This window comes from Crocodylus porosus, unplaced genomic scaffold (genome assembly GCF_001723895.1).
Source record: "Crocodylus porosus isolate Cpor-Errol unplaced genomic scaffold, CroPor_comp1, whole genome shotgun sequence".
Classification (NCBI taxonomy): domain Eukaryota; kingdom Metazoa; phylum Chordata; order Crocodylia; family Crocodylidae; genus Crocodylus; species Crocodylus porosus.
The window spans coordinates 28,211,689-28,218,364 of NW_017728948.1; positions in this window are offsets into that span (position 1 = coordinate 28,211,689).

The window sequence follows — 6,676 nt, forward strand, 5'->3', positions numbered from 1 at the left end:
CACCTTCAAGAGGATGCTTATCTTGCTGGGATCCTATGACCCCAGCTGACTTCCTGCCCCTTGGGCAGGGGGCTGGACTCGATGATCTCCCGAGGTCCCTTCCAGCCCTGATGTCTATGAAATCTATGAAGTCTATGAAAATCAGATATACTAATTCCATTAGACGAAACTCAGGTTTTCATCTGTCCTACCGAAGTTGCAGCCCACTGAATGTCAGTGGTGGAGTACCACTATAGTCCTATATGAATACTATCTATCTAGTTGGGGATGGCTTTGAGCCAGAGGTTGGACTAGATGTCCTCCTGAGGTCCCTTGCAAATCTAATTTGCTATGAATTTTCCATGATTCTCTGAGCGCTTCGTATATCTAGGTTAGCTGCATCTGAACCACTTGAATGAAATTATAGAGAGAGATAAGCTAACTTTCACAAAATAATAGAATTTATATTTTTGCAAAAATGAATCTGTTAATTCTCTTGCCTGTGCACTAAGCAAGTACACGTAACAATGCAAGGCCTCTTTCCTAACATTTAGCATTTAGCATGATCACCTTAAGGTACTATTTTCCATTTATGTTTGAGTTTCTTTATAGTCTCCAGCCTGAGACCTGAAGGCCCCTTGAGGCCCTTCAGAGGGTTAAAATAATTTGTAATGGACTATGAATTGGAAATATGTACCCCAAGCGGCACACTAATTTTAAATGGAAATGTCTGAATCAGCCCTGTCAGCATGAGGTGGTGGGAGGAAGAATGACCTCTTTAACACCTTCCACCTCTTTGTTTGCAGCCCGAAGACTGCTCTGAGCAGCTGTTGACCTTTCTCTGCTGCAACTGCTCATCAGCTTCCCTGTTTACTGGCTGCTTCATCACAGGTAAGGGAGGTGGGAGCAATTCTGGTTGCTCCACTGCTGCTGGAAAACAAACAGCAGAATGAGAGCTCAATTAATTCTTCATGGACAGATGGAAACATTGAAGAAGTAATTGCTCCCTTTTTCCTGTACACCTGCAGCACAGCCTAGAAGAGGGAGAGGAAAGAGAAGCTAAGAATTATCAATTAGTTGTGAATCCCATCCCAGGATCAAGGTCAAACAGCTTGCCTTGATAAGCACCAAATGAAACAAGTCTGCTGCCAGTCTCCAAGAAACCATGTCCCATCTTGGAATAAATAAAATGCAATACGGACTGGTCACCTTCCATCCATCTCTCTGCACTTAGAACTATGACAAGAGAAGTCCAGGGTGAAGGCTGAGGTACTCAATGCCTTTTTTACCTTGATCTTCACAGGCAAAGTCAACTCCCAGACTACTGCACAAGACAGCACAGTGTAGGGAGAAGGTGAGCAGCCCTCAGTGGTGAAAGAACAGGTTAGGGACTATTTAGAAAAGCTGTACAAGTCCATGGGGCTTGATGCAATGCATCTGAGAGTGTTGAGAGAGTTGGCGGATGTGACTGCAGAGCCTGTGGCCATTATCTTTGAAAATTTGTGGTGACTGGGGGAGGTCCTTGCTGCCCCAGCTGCCTGCAGAGGGTTCGGGATTGAGAGTGTGGTCGAGGGTAGAAAAGAAAGGTTTATTGACTTAACAAAAACACTACTATGCACAGATAACAAAACAACAAAGACAGACAGTAAAATTCTGAGTCGGCAAGTTACACAACAAGCCTCTCAAGATCTAGCTAGCGAAGCAGGCATCCCCAATCTGCGCTGTTCAAAGGGGTACCAGGAAGGACCCTGGTATTCAGTCTTTTGGCCTTTTAAAATCTAATGGCTAATGAAATCCAGGTTAACAGCCTTTTTACAAAGTAAGCTCTTGTCACCATGCTGCTGCATTTCCTTCTGCCGATTCCTGGATGTGCTAGCAAATTTATAATTTTTTGAATTACACTGTTGGCTTGCAGCCAATTATAGTTTTATGCTACAAACTTTGTTTATATTACTAACTAATAGCAGTACAAGCCTTTGCGTTTTCCTTATATGATTAATTTCAGCTGTGCCATTGCTAATGAAGCTGGCCTTAACTAGGTTTTAAACTTTAGTTACACTATAAGCTATGGCGAAATGTATTAAATTACAGAAAATGCTTAACCACAGCAGCTTCCTCTTACACTTTACCTTTTAGCTGTAAGCATTCTGCAATACATAGATAAGCAGCAGAAAACCAGGTTTAACCCTCAGAAAGCCGGTTTAGCTGTCACAGGATGTTTCAGCAAGCATTTCTTTCAAGCAGATACAATTTTTGCTGTCAAGAGACATGACCAGGTCACTGCCACACTTGCTGATTGGAAAAGGGCAAATCTAGTACCCATCTTTAAGAACGGGAAGAAGGTGGACCTAGGGAATTGCAGGCCAATCAGCCTTACCTTAGTCCCTGAAAAAAATCATGGAGCAGGTCCTCAAAGAATCTATGTCTAAGTGCTTGGAGGAGAAGAAGATGATTAGGAACAGTCAGCATGGATTTGCCAAGGGAAAACCATCCCTGACCAACTTGATTGCTTTCTATGATGAGATGACTGGCTCTGTGGATGTGGGAAAGTAGACATAATATACCTGGGCTGGATGAATGGACTGTAAGGTGGATAGAAAGCTAGCTGGGCTGTTGGGCTTAATAGGTACTAATCAATAGCTCAATGTCTAGCTGGCTGCCAGTATCAAGTGGAGTGCCCCAGGGGCTGGTTTTGTCCAATATCTTAATTAATGATCCGGAAGATGGGATGGACTGAATTCCACCCTCAACAAGTTTGTGGATGACACCAGGATGGGGGTGTAGTAGATACACTGAAAGGTAGGATTCAGAGTACCCTGGACAAATTGGAGGATGAGCCAAAAGAAATCTCATGAGGTTCAACAAGGACAAGTGCAACATCTTCCACTTAGGATGGAAGAACATCATGCACCAGTACAGACGTGTGACCAACTGGTCACATGTAAGCAACAGCTCTGGAAAAAAGGACCTGAGGATTAAGTTGACAATAAGATGGATATGAGCCATCAGTGTGCCCTTGTTGCCAAGAAAGCTAACAGCATTTTGGGCTACATTAGTAGGAGCCTTGCCAGTGGACTGAGGAAAATAATTATTCCCCTCTATTCTGCACTGGTGAAGCCATATCTGGAGTATTGCGTCTGGTTTTCGGCCTCTCATTATAGAAAAGATATGGACGAGTTGCAGAGAGAACAGTGAAAATGGTTTGGGGGCTGGGGAGCATGGCTTCTGAGGAGAGGCTGAGGCGACTGGGTTTATTTAGTTTTGAGAAGAGAAAGTTGAAGGGGGATTTGATAGCAGCTTTTAACTACCTGAAGGGGGGTTCAAAGAGGATGGAGCTAGACTGTTCTCAGTGGTGACAGATGACAGAACAAGGAGGAACAGTCTCAAGTTGCAGCAGGGGAGGTTTAGTTTGGATATTAAGAAAAACTTTCTCATTAGGATGGCGGTGAAGCACTGGAACAAGTTACCTAGAAAGATGATGAAATCTCCATCCTTAGAGGTTTTTAAGGCCTGGCTTGACAAATCCCTGGCTGCGATGATCTAATTGGGGATGGTCCTGCTTTGAGCAGTGGGCTGGACTAGATGACCTCCTGAGGTCCTTTTCAACCCTAACTTTCTATGATTCTATGAATACTTCTCCTTTGCATTCAAGGTAAGTAGTTTCTTCTTCCATGTTCTTGGGGTGTCCTGAGGTTACACAGTCTTTCTTTGAATTCCAGTGCCACACTTGCATTGAAATATATAATCTCAGAAAAAAAGACTTAGAAGTATATTCAGGACAAGTAGATATTTGCCCATTTTTTTACTGTCAGTGTCTGACTTGATGATCCGTAAGGTCCCTTCCAGTCCCTAAAAAAACTGTAAAAAAACTATGAAAACCAGGTGTGCACAAATGGCAATTTATAAGGGCTTACAGGGACTTATAACTGACAAATTTGATTTAATTTTCATGACGGAGGTAAAAGAACACAGGATTCTCTTGAACACAGGATTCTCCCCAAAGCAAATGTAAAGCCCATGTATATCAAAGCAAGGGGGGTTAGAGCTCAAGGAAATGTATGTAAGATATTTTTAACTTTAAAAGTTATATTTTCCCCTAATCTTGATGTCTGAAGTGGCTGTACCATTTTTGCTGACTTTATTTTTTTACTTTAAAAAGTCACCTTGAGGAAAACAGCTGGCATGGTAAATTGCTGTCTCTATGGTTAAAGTTTGGCAGTTATTAGCTAATGAAAACAGGTTTTATAATAGAAAGTGTTAGTCAACCTTAGCTATCAATGCCATTGATAACCTTTTCTGGAATAGCAAAATAGGACTTGCAAATGAGAGGAAATCTGAGCTCCGTACCTGACTCTACTGCAGGCTTCTTCTCCTGACCTTGAGCAAATCACTTTCATCACTCATTTCTGTTTTTTTCCTTGAACAAAAGATAATAGAACTTATCCACCTTTATTAAAAGTATTGAGGCCTTGTGGTTTAAATGGCACTATACAATGCTTAAGTGCATTACCAATTCAGTCTTCAAATGATTTAAAAACACTTTCTCATTTAAAATATCTGTTCAGATGTTAAAGTGCAAATCTGTTCTGAAAAGTGACTTTGCAAAATGGCATTGTGAAGGTGTATGTCTCTTGTATCTCAGATAAGCTTGGTTTGCAAGTAAAGGTGTGTATCCCATAACTAAGAGGCCTGGAAACATAGCCTGGTCTTTGAAAGCCAAATTAGGTCCTTATTGTATCACGTATCACCCTCGGTTACAAAGGTCTGTTTTGGCCTTCACTTACACCTGTGCAATTCCATTTTCTTTAGATAATGCCCATGGTGACATCTATACAAATGCTGTGTCCTCAACCAGCTTTCCCTATTGTAACTTTCTGCTAAATTTCAATTATCTTTGTTGACTACAGCCAGATTGGATGTAAATTGCATTTTATACTCTCCCTAGCATAACTGGCTTTGTGGGGGTAATAAGTGGAAGAAGTACTTAAAGATTATATTTTCCCCCTAAAGTCACCAAATAAAAAAAAACAAAAAGGAGGAAATCTGAAGTAGGTGCTATTGTCACATACCACATACCTTAATTTTTCAAAGTAATATAGCGCTTTAAGTCATTGAACCTTGCCACAACATTGGTGCCCAACAGCCCATTCAGAGTAATCATAAAACTGAAGATAATATTTCACTAAATCCGATAAACAGGTCACTGATTAATCAGATAAACAGATTATCTAATTAATCTTCAAACTGAGCCAGGAAGAACAAATTTTCAGCAATGGGGAAGACAGCAATTGGTAAAATACTGATTCAAAAGTATCTAATATATGACTCTTCTCTAAGCAGATCTTTAAACCCAAGTTAAAGGCTGATGGAGACAACCACTTTGTGGTTTGTGGCAAAGTGTAAACTCCAGGTGAACAAACTGATTGCCCTGTAGCTTAAATGGCATTATGATAGACCCCCAGACTTGTGCAATTGGCATATTTGGTTGTGCAACATTTGGGTGTGGTGATTATGTACTGCCTGCACAGAAGTGATATATATGTACAAAAAGAAATTCAGTTGCACACTAGCCTTAACATACAACTACAGGGAGGGAATCACAGACACAGTCAGAAGAAAATGACCACCAGTAATTCCTTGCAGGGGAAATTTGAATTAGATTAATCCAAATAAATATAAGTTTTATGCTCCATGGCTGGAATCTTCAAAAGGTCTAAGCACAAACAAGTGAGGCCAGATTTTCCAAACAGTTCTTTTGAAATCTGTCCATAAGCATCAGAGCTGGAGCTGCCAGATACTAAACACTGATGTTGAAGCTGAGCACTTAAAAATCTGGATGAACAGATAATATTCTGTGTTATTTCAGAGGAAAATCCTCAGGTAATATTAAACTAGATGAGATTTAGAGCTTAACTATAATGGCCATATTGTGCTATTGATTTTTAAGTAGAACTCCCTATTAGAGGTCTATTATATATGTAGCCTTTGCTCTTTAATTAGGGCTGAGATAGCCCTAGTAAAAAATTGGCAACCTCGAAAGAAAAACAAAATATTACTCAGCCCTTCTTCCCCAACAAAAAATCATGGGTTCTGTCCCCCCAAAATCTCAAAAATATATATATTTTTACACAGGTCATATTGTATATTTGGTCTGTCTTTTGGCGTTGTTAATTCCTCCTACCTGTTCTGTGTGGCTGCAATTAACAACTGGTTTGATCTTTAAGAAAGGTGATTTGGGCCTTAAGGGTGCTTGGAACTCTTACCCTCATGTCTGACTGTCCACTGCCTTACAGTTAATTCTGCCTCAAATCTGCAAATCAGTCCTATTCACCCAGCCACTGAGACATGCCTGCAAGCCCTTATCTCTGTCCAGGCCCTACAACCTCACTTCCGTCCCCAACTTCCATCTGCCACATCAGTTTCAACCATCAGCCATTACCCAGCCCCCCAGTTCTCAATTCAGGTCCTATGCCCACATGTGCTCAGCATTTGCTCAGTTCCCAGTTCTCTATCAGTTATGCCCCATCACTTCTTCTCAGTGTCCATCAAGACCCCATCAGTCTTACCCCAAAACTTGCATATTTTCCAAGTTCTCCACTGGCCCCACTTCTTCCCAGTCCCCAATTTCTACCTCATCTGCTATCCCAGTGCTTCTCCTGGGGTTCTTATGGGTTGGTCAGGGTGCAGTAGTAGAGGA